Source organism: Schistocerca nitens, chromosome 3 (genome assembly GCF_023898315.1).
Source record: "Schistocerca nitens isolate TAMUIC-IGC-003100 chromosome 3, iqSchNite1.1, whole genome shotgun sequence".
NCBI classification, from domain to species: domain Eukaryota; kingdom Metazoa; phylum Arthropoda; class Insecta; order Orthoptera; family Acrididae; genus Schistocerca; species Schistocerca nitens.
In genome coordinates this window covers 599433868-599449799 of record NC_064616.1, presented here as the reverse complement: position 1 = coordinate 599449799, position 15932 = coordinate 599433868, and the positions used below count along the sequence as shown (strand labels likewise).

Here is a 15932-nt window from a genome sequence, read left to right as displayed (position 1 = left end):
CCATTTTGGAAATGGTTCCACTCTTGGCCCAAAAGCCAATGATGACACCCTTTTAGGCAGCAGATAAATCACTCCGTTTCTGCATTACAACAATGACTCCACTGTTTTCTGTATCCCCTGACAAGCTTTATATATCCTCCACTGTTAGTACTGCCATCTGTGGGTGCTTATTGCACGTTGATGTTGAACATAGCTGGTGGTCACATTAATGTGATGGAACTGTGTGTATGTAAAAGGGGCAGAGCTGTGCAACAAGATTCGAATGGTGCTTTTGTGTAATGTAAAAATTTCATTTAATCTGTTATTAATTTTACCCCACAAAACTATTCTATAGGCTACAAGGGACTGGAAGTAACCAAAATAAGCCAATCTAGTATCATCTGAGGGGCAAACTTTAGAAATAATTCTCAGACAACACATCCAGAACTGAGTCTCTGGGAGAGTTTAGTTACATGGTCTTTCCCATTTGTCTTGTTTAACATATATTCCTAAAGGTTTTGTGCATCATACCCTTTCTAACTCATTTCCAGCCAGTTCCAGATGAAGAATCATCTTACCAAATTGTATGTAGTTTGTTTCCTTCACATCAAATGTTAGCCTGTTGTCATTGAACGATGAATTGAAGGACTTAAGGTTATGTTCAGTTGTAGAGGACAGATTCCTTAACACCACTCTCTCTTACACTATACACTGTGTGTGTGTGTGGGGGGGGGGGGGGGGGGGGCTAAACAAACTACCCTGGGTGCATGTATTGTGACTTTTCTTGCATCAGATACTAATATGATTTTACGATTAGCATTACCTGATGTGACCTCCCCAACCTGTGATCATATTTTACAGATATGATTGAAATCGCTAATTTTCTATATCTTTTATTTCCATTGCTTCCAACTTATCTGAAAGAATTTCATGACTAATTGTATTGAAAGCTGTAGAAAGATCGAAATTAATTACAACACTATTGTTGTGATTACTGTCTCAACGGACAACTGAAAGGTGTTTGATTTGACGAGCTACTTTTAAGTCAGCAGTGTGGAGGCATGAATACAATCCCAATATATGTTTCATTTCAGCTGACAATAATGGCCTGATCCTAGCAGTCTCATGAAGAGTCATCAATGATTACCCACATAACCAGCACTGACCAGTAATAATATAGGTAGGAACACAAATCCCATTAATCACATCTCTGTCTCACCCAAGGTGGACTCTTGAGAAGGCTGATTTGCCTAAATTCTCTACAGAACAAGACAGATCCTTAGGTTGATTACCTTTTACCAGCAGAATCCACAAAACTTTATACCAAGAGGCTACCAAAAGCAGTACATATCTGGTTGGTCCCAAAACAGTGAGGACCTGTACCAAGACTTCCTCAAAAATGGTGATCAATAAATAGTAGATTAACTAACACACAGTCCAGCTGTGGTGAGATGGCAAAAGTGGATGGAAACAGTAAAAAGCCTGAATTTTTCAGACATTGAGTTGACAAGCATGAACATTATCAAGGAATCTTGGAAGGGGAGCCTCAACACAAAGGAAGACAACAGTTAATCCTGTTACCATTCTTCACATCTAGTAGCAACATCCAGAGAATCAAAATACAAAGCAAATCCAGTCAGTGCGAAATGATAACTCAGAACCCTAAAAACTGAAGCCACAGAAGCCAAACAATTCCATCCCTTCACTTGTGGAGAAATCTCAACTGCAGTTAAACACGTAGGACCAAGAAAAGCTCCAGGGTTTGACAATATCAATTGTGAATTCCCAATAAACTATGGTAAATACGCAAACTATGAAAGGCTCATTTCTTCACATACATTATGCAAACAGGAAATATATCACAAGAATTTAAATTATGGGAGGTATCACAATATTTAAATGTGGCAAACCAGTTGACTGCCCTAAGAGACCAATAAAACTACTATCTGTGACATATAAGCTACTAGAATGGCTTACCCATAATGGAATCAGTTCCAAATTGCTTGAAGCACCCTTAATTCAACAAGGAAGCTTCTGGTCAAACTGAATGTGCAAAGATCAAGTTCTGTTAATCACTTTCTCCATTGAAGCAGGATTTCCAAGAAAACTTAAAACTACAGCTGTATTCATTGACTCATCTTTGGGCATTGTGGAGAGGAGACATTGATTTGCAAGCTTCTTCACAGAATTGTTTGTAAACCAATCTCTCACATAAACAACAATGTACTAAACAACTGGCTGTTCCCAGTAGTTGTAGAATCCAGTATCAGTGCCAAAAGAAAATTAAAAAACAGTATACCAAAGGGATCAGCCTGTGCTCCACTTCTCTGCACATTGCAGACATCCAAAAAACAAAACAAAGGAATTTCAGGTACACTGGCAATTGGGTACCTGCAACAAGGTGTTGCTCAGTTGAAGAATCGGAAGAAACAACAGAGAACCTAGATGTAGTGTGAAAGCACTTCTGTAAATAGAGGCTCCAAACCAACACTTCAAAAGTAGAGGTTTCCTGCTTCCACATAAATAATAAACTCACCAAAAAAACTCAGCATACATTTTGCAAACACTTCACTTACTCTCAATGAAACATCTATGTACTTGGGGGTAACCCTTGATAGAACTCTATCTTTCCGAGAGCATCTAACAAAAACAGCAAAAATAATTTAAAACCTTTGTAGTGCAGTGAGGGAAGCACTGTCATCCACTCTACATTCTCCTGCTATGGCTCTTTTCTTCTCAACTGCTAAATGTTGTACCCCAGTATGGATAAATAGCCCATATGTACAAAAGATAAATGACCAACCAAAAAATGCCATGAGAATGATTGTGGTGTTATCATATCAAAACCTATGGAAATGCTACCAATACTAAGCCACATTCCACTCCCTTAACTATGATGCATGAATGTTCTCTCAAATGAATGCAAAAGGATCACAGACATTAAAAACCTGCCCATCCAGCAAGACGCTCATGATGCAAACCATAAACAACCCCGCTTTAGATGACCACCGACAGTGGCAGCAAGGGTGACTCCCTCTGGTGGTTTGGCAGCTAGAATAGACCTGAGGTATTCCTGCTTGTCGTAAGAGACCGCTAAAAGGAGTCTCCTTCTTTTCAGTCATGAGTCATGGTCCCCTTTTAGGGTTTGACCTCCACATTTTCAAAATTTTTCAGAAGTGTGATGCCTTACATGTCGCATCATATATTCATTCTGTGCTGAGACCTTGTGCACATATTATTGTCATAGCTCTGCAACTCCACCCGTAATCCAGCTATTTGGGCGAGGACACCTTATGGGGTATATCATTTACATCCATTGTCTGCTCTCTTCTGCGCCCATGATAATGATGGATCTTTTCACACCCGATATCCAGTGCGGTAGCCAGTCCCTCGTGTAGAGGTCATCAGGTATCCTCGTGGTTGTAGCCCCCTGACAACACAGGTATCACACTGCTGATGCCTGAGCTGCAAACTCCCCATGCATGCTAAGGAGTGCCAAGGAGTAGATGCCCGTCTTCATTGGGCATCAGGACTCCCTCAGCAGCCATTATGCCAGGTGGCTTTTGCTGTGGCTGGGTGGTGCCCGCAGGAAGCAAACCAAGTCATCTTTTACTGGTGGGCAGATGGCCCCAGTAGTCTCTAAGAAGGGAAGGCTAGAGTTCAATGCTGAGAAGTATGACCCCAAATCATTCCACTCCCTAACTACACTATGAGAGGAACGCAGGGCTACAGAAACAAGAGAGCCATATTCACCTCGGTACTTAGTTTGCGGCAGAACAGCCTCTCTTTTTTGTTGAGAACCCTGGAGGATAAATTTTGGGGAGTGGCAGTTTTGTGCAAAATGAGACCTGGGTCAGTCCTGATTCAGAAAGCGTCCCCAGCCCAGTCACGGGCTTTGCTTGACTGTGACAAGCAGGGTGATATTCTCGTTTCAGTCACTCCCCATAATTGCCTAAACATGGAAAAGGAATTAGTTTTCATCAAGACCTCATATTGCAGTCCAATGACAAGCCATGTGCTAATTTAGAATAATGGGGTGTTCACATCATCTGGCACGTCTATAGGGAACCTAGAGATAATAGGGTTGCTACCGGTGCCTTCATCTTGGCCTTTGAGGGTGATTTGTTACCTGAAAGATCAAGGTGATGGTATACTGATGTGATGTAAAGTCATACGTTCCTCCCCCTATGCGGTGCTTTAAGTACTGGAAATTTTGGCAATTCCATTGCCTTATGTAGAGACTGCGGACGTCCATAGCATCCTGCTCTTTGTACAGTGGGCTCTCATGGACACCCAACTACATCCCCCCTCCCTCTCCTTGGTGTTTGGTGGCACTTCTTCTGTTGCTCCCAAAGCATCTACTTTGGGAGCAATGCCCCCCCCCCCCCCCAAACACTGGGGCCATCGGTCCAATCACCCCATCTGGAAAAGGAACAGCATCCTCCAGCTCCTCTGGCATGGAAGGGGTCTCCTAGGATTCTACCTTCCAAGTGAACACCAGCCAGTGGAGAAGCCAAAAGCTGTTGGTTGAAGGACTTCACGCTCTTCATCTGTACCTAAAGCTTCTTCAGAGAAGTCCCCCCAGCCAGCCCCTAAAGAGAAGCAAACAGACAAAGAAGAAATCTGGTAAGAAACAAGAAACTCCAGTGGCCCTCACTCCACCACTCTTTACCAGTTCCACATCTGAGGATGAGATGGAGATTTTCGTATCCCCCATGGGCCTAGAGCTCGCCGATGCCTCAGCAGCAATGTTAATAGATACAAGCACTCGACCAGCAGCCGCAGATGACCCTGAGGCTTAAACTGCCTCTGTGGTCTCTTCATGCCGCCCTGGACTACAGAAAGTATCGTCCTATAGTGGAATTGCAGTGGTAATTTCCCTAATCTTGTAGAGCCACGTAACCTCTTAAGCATTACACCTGCTCTCTGTGTTGCCCTTTGTGGCTATCAGACGTATTACAAAAATCATGATGACACTAACAGGATGTCAGATGGAGTATATACATACGTCCTTACCTCAGTCTATAGCAAAGCTGTGCCCCTTTAAACAAACTTTAGAAGCTGTGACTGTCAGGGTGAGAACAATGCAGGAAGTTACCAATTGCAACGTCTGCCTTCCTCCAGATGGTGAAGTATCACAAAATGACTTGCCTTCACTAATTTATCAACTCCCCCCACAACTACCTTTCATTACATACCATATAATGCTCCATTCAGTGAGTGGGAATTTCTCAGTGCCCTTGCACGGTGTCCCTACACAAACCCTCGGCCAGACCGCATCCATCACCAAATGATTAAATATCTATCAGCAGGATACCAGCGCCACTTCCTTGTCATCATGAACTACATGTGGAGCGATGGCTAATTCCCATTGCAGTGGCGAGGAAGTATCATCGTACCAGTGCTAAAACCTGGGAAGAACCCACTAGATTTGGATAGCCTCACCAACGTTCTGTGGATGCTGCTCAAACACATGGTGAGCCAGCAGTTTTGTTGGCTCCTTGAGTCTCGGGGCCTTCTGGCTCTGTCACAGGGCGGTTTTCGCCAAGGTCCCTCCCCCACTGACAACTTGGTATACCTGGAGTCTACCATCTGAATGACCTTTTCCTGCTGTCATCAGGCTTATTGCCGTCTTTTGTGACCTGACAAAAGCCTATGACACCACTTGGCAACACCACACCCTTGCTATATTACATGAGTGGGGCCTCCGTGACCCATTCCAGATTTTTATAAAGAACTTTTTGTTGCAGCACACCTTCAGAGTTCGTGTTGCTGCTTCATGCAGCTCCCCCCCCCCCCTCCCCCCCCCCCCATATACAAGAGAATGGGGTCCCGCAGGGTTCTGTACTGAGCATCCCACTCTTTTTGGTGGTCATTAACGGTCTCGCAGCATTGGTGGAGTCCTCAGTATTACCCTTCTTATATGCTGACGACTTTTGCATTTCCTTTTGCTCATCTGCTATTGGTGTGGCTAAACGTTGACTGCGGGGAGCCGTGCAAAAAGTGTAGTCATGGGGTCTCACCCATGGCTTTCAGCTTACAGCTGCCAAAACTTGCGTCATGCACTTCTGTCACTGTCGTACAGTTCACCCACATCCACAACTTTCTCTTGATGACCACCTCTGTAATGCAGTGGACTCTTATTGCTTTTTAGGATGTCCGCTTAACTTGGTTTCCCAATCTTCGTCAACTTAAGCAAAAGTGCTGGCAGCACCTTAACGTTCTTCGATGCCTGAGTCACGCCGAGTGGGGTGCAGATCGCCCTATATTGTTGCAGCTGTACAAAGCCCTTGTACAGTCCCATATTGAGTATGGGAGCCTGGCGTATGGTTCAGCATCGCTATCAGTATTGTGGATGTTGGACCCTATGCACCATCGTGGAGTTAGACTTACAACAGGAGCTTTCTGAATGAGCCCTGTGTATAGTGCATTCATGGAAGCTGGGGTTCCGCCATTGCAGATCTGGCAACAACAACAGCTTGCCAATTATACTGCACACATTCACAGCTGACTTAAACATGCTAATTACCATCTCGTTTTCCTTACATGGCAGTCCATCTCCCACAATGGTGGCCCAGATTGGGGATTACAATTGCAGTCCGTATCTGAGCCCTTTCTCACTGAACTCGAGTCTTTCTCTCTGCCACCCCTCCTTTGGGTCCATTCATGTACACCTCCGTCATACATACCTCGACCACAGCTTTGTCAGGACATACCATAAGTCGCAAAGACTTATCTTGCATCCCTCCGCCGCCTGTTTCTCTCTATTCTTGGTGGGTCCCAGAGTTCAGAGGTAGTTTACACAGATGGCTTGATGGTTGAGGGCTATGTGGGATTCACGTATGCTCATACAGGACATACTAAACAGCCTTCTTGCTAGATGGATGCAGTGTTTTCACTGCAGATGTGGGAGCCATCTCTCGCACTCTTGAGCATATCTGTTACTGCGCCAGGGAGTCCTTCCTCATTTGTAGTGACTCCTCGAGCACCTTACGAGCTCTCGACCAGTGGTATCCTTGCCATCCGTAGGTGATCGCCATCCAAGAGTCTGTTTACTTCCTTGAACGGTGTGGGCATCCAGTGGTCTTCGTATTGACCCCGGGACATGTCGGAATCCTGGGAAATGAATTTGCCGACAGGCTACTTGCAAACTGAGCCTGGAGATTGGCGTATCGAAATCTGATCTTCGATTGGCATTATGCTGCAAGGTTTTTGGGGTCTGGAATACAGAATGGCACTTCCTGGCTTTAGAAGCTGTGACTGTCAGGGTGAGAACAATGCAGGAAGTTACCATCTGCAACGTCTGCCTTCCTCCAGATGGTGAAGTATCACAAAATGAATTCCCTGGGGCGGACTTCTAATCTCCCTGATGCCCTCCCTTCGTTTTTAGGTGACAATGCCTCAATGGCTAACATAGTTTTCAAGTTTTATTCGTGAAGGGGTTTTTATCATTCTATTTAAGGATGGGTGCTGTACTCTCATCTTTCAGGCCCTCACCCTATCTACATTTTAACTCTTCCTTGCTTCTCCTGTTGCTATCTGTTTGAATAGTTGTTCATCTTTTCATCTTCTGTGTTTCCCTTGCCTCGTATTTTTAGGCTGGCAATTTTAGTGTGTTTCAGAGTGCCTGGCTCATCCTTTTTTTTTTATTTTTGTGATCAGCCAGCCAAGACCATCTGCTGTATTGTTTTAACACCTTTTACCACTTTTTCCTTTTCAATTTTGGCTTGATACTTTTGTTTTCTACATCAGTGTGGTTACACACATAGTTTTACGTATTTTGTTCCTCTGCCGGATTTGAAGGGATAAAATTACTTTGAGGTATGGTTTTAATCTGAGACCTGTGTGACTGAGTAAAAAGAGACTGATAACCTTTCAGTTTAGTCCCTTTAATTTCTAATCCAGGCAACCAAGAGTCATTGTGGAGGATGAGTTCAACTTTACTAATGCTTGGACTTGAGAGTTGACTGGACAACAAAATGACGATATGACGTGTATCACCCTAAAACCACTGTGATTTGCCTTTCCGCGCATAACATGGCCACTACTAAAAGGAATGGGAACCCAACATGTTAGATGCGTACATTTTTTATATAAACAGGATAACCAATCATCCCCAGTTTGTGATTGTGGAGAACCACAGACAGACATGCCACAGAAGAATGCCCCACATCATTGTATTATGGTAAACCAGAAGACTGCCTGCCAGTGACTCCAAAGTTGATAGATTACGTGAATGCTCTACGTGTTTGTTTATAAGATTTTATGTTGGAAATATTATGCTGAAAGTGATTTACATTATGATGATGAGATCCTGGGATATAATGTATTGGTTCCTTGGTCTCCCCCCCCCCCCTCTCCTCCCTCCTGCTGCCCCCCACTCTACTTGAAGTTATGATCATAACAAACTAGTATTGTCTACACTACTGTTGAGAGGGGAAACTAAATATGGCACAATATGACAGATACTGATATGAGAGGCCCAGTACACACTACTTTGCCACAGCTGTTGATTTCGTAAGAGCTATTTTTACATCATGATCATCCACTTTGAAACACTTCCTTAGAATAGACCAGTCAATGAGCATGAAAAAGGTGAAAATAATGCACTAATTGTGTAATTAGCTGAACTATGGTTAAAATTGAAACTTTCCGAATTACATATTACTGCTGACATTTTTAGAATAAGCAGCTATAGATTTACTACAGAATATATTATGCACAACACTCCTAAACTTCCAAAACGTCTCAAAAAAATCTTCCCTCACACAGATATATGCTGAAATTGGGGTGAATGACTATTTGAATGAGGATACCAACAACAAAATTGTATGAAGCATAATTGTAGATTGCCACTGGTCTTATGTACGAAATACGTTCTTCACAGCAGTCGACTTTCAAGCATACACTATATATGTTAACACATGCATGAGTTTTGATACAGTCGACCTGAAACCATATTTAATTTTGCATAAAAATTTAGGAACTAGATTTTCTAAGTGACTTTATTGATGCACGTGATCTGACGTGTACACAAAGAAAATAACAGATGTTAACTTATATTTGTAAATTCATGTGTGCAGTGCACAGATCTGACACGCAGACAGTTTTGTGATACTTCCTGCATAAGCATGCCAAAGATAAACACTATAGTGTCATTTTATCCCTATAAAAACTGAAAAATCATGGAGCACAAAAAAACAAGTTTTATGTATGCACACTACATTGATAGCTCATTTTGAGTAATTATTCCTCAGAGAACCTAATAAGGGCTGCTACGATGAGAAAGAAGCTGTGTTAATTTTTGTAGCAGAGAATTGCAAGTAGGAAGGAATGATAATTTCATGGTTACCTTTTGTCTTCCACATTGCAGTGCTGCAGACTTTAAAACAATCCCCACCATACTTGCAGATAACATCCCAGTTGCTGTACAAATCTGTTCGATTTCCACTAGATTTGACTACTGAAGGAACTGGTGCCTTCCTTCAAGATGAAACTTATCTATGTTTACTCCAACAATAAGGTTTGCTACTTCTGCTCTGTGAGCTCTATTGATGATCGACTGACGCCATTTGCCTCAAAGACCATTGCGGTCTTTGGGCCAGTTGAACTAACATTTTTTAAGATACTGCTCCTCATCCTGGCTTGTGAGAGGCAGAACCCAGGTTCCCAACAGAGAGCTCAGGTTGGTAGCATTAATGTTACACATACAACAATCTAAATATTGGCCATGTTTAATCTTTGAGGCTTTCGGTGTTGGAAATTAGCACATACAACTTTCATTTTAAAAAATAATGAATATGCAGTTGGTGGAGAAAATTAAGACTGACAGCACATGACATGTGGTATGTTTAATTTTTGGTTAATAATATGGGCAGAAACAGATAATGTTTTGTCTTTGTTGAGGAGCAAAGGGTAAGTAATTCAGTGTCACTGAACCACTACTGTAAGTAAGGATATTCAAGCATGTACAGTTGTCCACTTTGGCAGCATATTTTGCCTTGCAATTGGAAATTCTTACAGCAAAATACAAATTCTTTGTAAACGCAGCAGCTGATATGTCTACATATTTATTACAAGTGTCTGAGGAAAGTTACGGTTTACAGCATACCAGTAGCTCTCATTAGGTTAAATCAGTTGATTTTAATTGGTAGATTTTCAGGCAAGAAAATCTGCGTTTCTCACAAACAACTATGGCAGCAACAACAACCACTGTGCTAACACACTTCCCTTTAGACCTCAGATGGACAGAGAGACAGGGAAATGGGTGTAAAGTGAGAATGATTGATATAAATTTTTGGTTCTGTGATATAAATAATTCATTAAATTCACAAAAGATAGATTTGTTGGCTTTCAGAACCACAGATTTCTTGCTCAAAGGAGAAAAGAGATTTTTATTTGGGGGTGGGGGTGGGAGGGGAGATCACTCAGACTGCAGGTTAACAAACACACACACGCACGCACACACACACACACACACTTGTATGAAGAGGAATGGAAACAAAAATGAAAGAGAAGGTATCAGAGAGTAGGAGGACAAAGCTGTAACAATGGAGGAATAGAGTGGGAATTAAACATAGATAGACAAAATAATTCAAATAAAGTGTAATAAATAGATGAAAGGGATGTCAGGGGTGAATTAAAACACACACACTTGTATGAAGAGGAATGGAAACAAAAATGAAAGAGAAGGTATCAGAGAGTAGGAGGACAAAGCTGTAACAATGGAGGAATAGAGTGGGAATTAAACATAGATAAACAAAATAATTCAAATAAAGTGTAATAAATAGATGAAAGGGATGTCAGGGGTGAATTTAAAAAAATAAAAAATAAAAGTCTAACAAAAATCAATCTCAGATGAACAGGGATTGGGAATATGATTATGTAGATTGAGTCTGGAAGTGACAGGACAAGGTGATATATTAGAGAGCAGGTTGCCATGTATGGAGTTCAGTGAAATTTTTTGCAGGGTTGAGGGCAGTAGGAGATTTTGCGTGTAATGCATCAGGCCTCAGGTCACTGGTCACTTGAGTCATATAAGTGGCAATGTTGGAATTGGTCTGTGCTTAACAGAGCTATCAGGGCCCTCAATCTCTGTAAGGGGACAGATAAAAGAGAGTGACACCTTAGCACTTAATGGCACCTATACTGAATTGGCGTATCATTGGATCCATAATTCTTGTAATGGAGTCAAATGTTTTAGCACATAGAAGAATTAGGTGAGTTCATCTTCCACATTTCAACCTATCTGATGTAATAAAATTGTAGTGCTTCTGATTCCTTGAATTATGTTTATTGGGTTTACAGCATAAAAGATTAGCTATATCATTAAATTTTGTTACAGTGTACGTGTATGAACTCCAGGTGAGGATGAAAATCAAAAGTGCTTTATAGCAAAAATTAAGTATTTTTGCTTGGAAGATAACAGAAATGGCATTACAAATTTTCATTGAAAGGAAAATAAGATGGTAAAGTGACACATTATTGCCCCATACCATCACACAGCAAATGTATGATCTTGTTTAGCTGGTAAGCTTAGAAGCAATGTCTTCATTGACATTATCTGTGTCACCAGTGTTATATACACTGGAATATGAGCTCATGAGGTACTGGCACATGACTCTGCATGAAAGATTGGTTCTATTTTCTCTATATGGAAGCAGGCATGCACAACACAACCGGTGTTGGTTATTATTCCCAAACACAGCCTTGTGATCCACATGACTTTGTTTGTCTTTTAAGATTAAACACTTTTGAATCCAATAATTGAAAGTTGCTTTCATAAAAAATTATCCAAAAGATCCATTATCAAGAAAGTAAGCCATTGGTAACTAAGGGAATTAAAATCTATGTAAGAGGAAGACAGAAATGTATGTAAAGGCCAGAGTTAAATCAAGATCTGACATTACCTGCATACTACAAAAAATACTGTAGTATTTTAAGGAAAGTCATTAAAATGTCCAGATGATGATGATGATGATGATGATGATGGGTTTGTGGGACATTCAACTGGGCAGTCATCGGCAACCATAAAAAGTTCCAATTTTTACACAGGCCAATCTTGCCACTATCACGAATGATGATGGTGATGATGACGACGATGAAATGAGGACAACACAAACACCCAGCCCCAGGCAGAGAAAATCCCCAACCTGGTCGGGAATCAAACCCAGGACCCCATGATCCAGAGGCAGCAGTGCTAGCCACTAGACCATGAGCTGCAGACAAAATGTCCAGAAATATGCCTTTACTGATAGAAATAAATAATACATATAATAAGATTAAACCTGTACAGGGCATTGTCAAATGGGAGTCAGGACAGCCAGACAGTAGACAAGATGTCATAACAATTAAACTAAATGACAATGTTATGACTGATAATTCACATGTTGCAAGTACTTTGACAATCACTTTCTAAACGTAGCAGCAGATATAGGATTAAATAGACCAGGTGAAGAAGCAAGAGAATGTATTAAAAATGTCGTGCTACAAAACTTTAAGCAGCTAGAAGTGGTACCAACATCATTCACTGAAATGAATACCATTATAAAAATTCTAGAAAACAAAAGCTCTTGTGGGGTTGGTGGTATTTGAAACAGGTTTCTGGAAAGTTGTTCCAACTTAATAAGTAGGGTCCTTAGTGATATATGCAATGTGTCATTGGCACAAGGAATTTTTCCAGAAAGTTTAAAATATGCAGTTTTTAAACCACTTCATTAGAAAGGTGACAAGACAGACTTAAGCAATTATCATCCAATATCCTTACCGACATCTTTTCACAAAATATTCGAAAAAGTAATGTATTCAAGAGTAGCTACACACTTAAGTGAAAATAATTTACTTGGCACTTCACAGTTTGGATTCCAGAAAAGTTGCTCGACTGAGAATGCTATTTATATATTCACTTATCATATAGTACAAGCCTTAAATAATAATGTATCGCCAGTTGGCATTTTTTTGAGATCCATCCAAGGCCTTCAGTTGTGTAGAACATGATACTCACTTACAAAAACTCAAGTTTTATGGAATTGATGGCTTTAAACACAGCTGGTTTGAATCATACTTCACAAACAGAATGCAAAAGGTTGTGCTGAATAATTCAGGCAATGTCAGAAAGGTAGAAAATTTTAGTGACTAGGGTAAAATCATAAAGGGTGTCCCACAGGCTTCGATTTTGGGTACATTCTTATTCTTTATTCATGTGAATTACCTTCCACTTAACATTTAACAAGCAAAATTGCTATTTTTTGCAGACAGACTAGTGTTATAAGAAATCCCATTAAAGAGAAAGCAACATAAGAGTTAGTAAGTGATATTTTACAAAGAATTACTAAGAGGTTCTCTAAAAATAGACTTTCTACATTTTGAAAAGAGATACTACATTCAGTTCTGTACAACAAATAGTCATACCAGCAATTCATGTAGCACATCAGCAGGAGTCAGTAAGTGCGGTAGAATGCTCCAAATTTTTCAGTGTACGTATTGATGAAAATTTGTAGAAGCATATTACTGAGCTTTACAAATAGTTAAGTTCAACTACTTTTGCTCTCTGTGTAATTGCTAATCTTGGAACCAAACGTATCAACCTCCCCACATATTTTGCATATATCTACTCATTAATGTCTCACGCAATAATTTAATTGGGTAACATCACTCAGAAAGAAAGTGTTGATTGGACAAAAGTGAGCAATAAGAATAATATATTGTGTTCACCGATGGACGTAATGTAGGTGCCTCTTCAGGTAGCTAGACGTTTTAACTGTGCCATCACAATACATATTTTCACTAATGAAATTTGTCATAAATAATCCATCACAATTTGACACTACCTACAACACTAGAGTGTTAAATGACCTTTATTACACATTATTATAGCTGTCAATGGCTTAGAGAGGAGATCAACAAAAAGCAATAAAAATTTTTGATCATTAGCCAAAGAACATAAAAATGTGTGACAAATAGTGAAGTAAGTTTTAAACCTAATTTAAAATTATTTCTCCTGGACAACTCCTTCTATTCCATTGACAAATTTCTACTTAAAAACTGGTAGCTAGGAAAAAAAGGAAAAAAAAAGTCCTTGTAGTTGTATGTGTAGGAATAAAATTAATGCTAACAGTAATCATGCATAGAGATCCTGTAAATTGGCTGCTTCCGCATCATTTTGATGAGAGAATCTTTCAACTGATATGTGGAACATGTAAATAAATAACTAACTAATCAATTAATCCAGTACTAATCATTTATCGAATGTGGGCCCTGCAATGTGTTGCTGATACACTTTTGAGCAATTCAGTATTTCCATTTTACTTTTGTAGAGCTTCCATTTACTCTGTAGATGGCCTGATCTTAGAAGAGGAGAGCTATTAGCCACTGTCTACAGCCAGGTTTGTTGCTGTCAGAAACAAAAGTATTCATGTGATAATGTTGTTGTTGTTGTGGTCTTCAGTCCTGAGACTGGTTTGATGCAGCTCTCCATGCTACTCTATCCTGTGCAAGCTTCTTCATCTCCCAGTACCTACTGCAACCTACATCCTTCTGAATCTGCTTAGTGTATTGATCTCTTGGTCTCCCTCTACGATTTTTACCCTCCACGCTGCCCTCCAATGCTAAATTTGTGATCCCTTGATGCCTCAAAACATGTCCTACCAACCGATCCCTTCTTCTAGTCAAGTTGTGCCACAAACTTCTCTTCTCCCCAATCCTATTCAACACCTCCTCATTAGTTACGTGATCTACCCACCTTATCTTCAGCATTCTTCTGTAGCACCACATTTCGAAAGCTTCTATTCTCTTCGTGTCCAAACTGGTTATCGTCCATGTTTCACTTCCATACATGGCTACACTCCATACAAATACTTCCAGAAACGACTTCCTGACACTTAAATCTATATTTGATGTTAACAAATTTCTCTTCTTCAGAAACGATTTCCTTGCCATTGCCAGTCTACATTTTATATCCTCTCTACTTCGACCATCATCAGCTATTTTACTCCCTAAATAGCAAAACTCCTTTACTACTTTAAGTGTCTCATTTCCTAATCTAATTCCCTCAGCATCACCCGATTTAATTTGACTACATTCCATTATCCTCGTTTTGCTTTTGTTGATGTTCATCTTATATCCTCCTTTCAAGACACTGTCCATTCCGTTCAACTGCTCTTCCAAGTCCTTTGCTGTCTCTGACAGAATTACAATGTCATCGGCGAACCTCAAAGTTTTTACTTCTTCTCCATGAATTTTAATACCTACTCCGAATTTTTCTTTTGTTTCCTTCACTGCTTGCTCAATATACAGATTGAATAACATCGGGGAGAGGCTACAACCCTGTCTCACTCCTTTCCCAACCACTGCTTCCCTTTCATGTCCCTCCACTCTTATAACTGCCATCTGGTTTCTGTACAAATTGTAAATAGCCTTTCGCTCCCTGTATTTTACCCCTGCCACCTTCAGAATTTGAAAGAGAGTATTCCAGTTAACGTTGTCAAAAGCTTTCTCTAAGTCTACAAATGCTAGAAACGTAGGTTTGCCTTTTCTTAATCTTTCTTCTAAGATAAGTCGTAAGGTTAGTATTGCCTCACGTGTTCCAACATTTCTACGGAATCCAAACTGATCTTCCCCGAGGTCCGCTTCTACCAGTTTTTTCATTCGTCTGTAAAGAATTCGCGTTAGTATTTTGCAGCTGTGACTTATTAAACTGATAGTTCAGTAATTTTCACATCTGTCAACACCTGCTTTCTTTGGTATTGGAATTATTATATTCTTCTTGAAGTCTGTGGGTATTTCGCCTGTCTCATACATCTTGCTCACCAGATGGTAGAGTTTTGTCATGACTGGCTCTCCCAAGGCCATCAGTAGTTCTAATGGAATGTTGTCTACTCCCGGGGCCTTGTTTCGACTCAGGTCTTTAAGTGCTCTGTCAAACTCTTCACGCAGTATCTTATCTCCCATTTCAT

General features: G+C 40.5%; 1 protein-coding gene across 4 annotated transcripts in view; it reads left to right on the top strand.

Annotated features, from left to right (window-relative positions):
• The window catches only part of LOC126248519 (glutathione hydrolase 7-like), a 53013-nt gene that overhangs the window by 11066 nt on the left and 26015 nt on the right, over nt 1–15932 (top strand). The gene's annotated exons all lie outside the window — the stretch shown is intronic.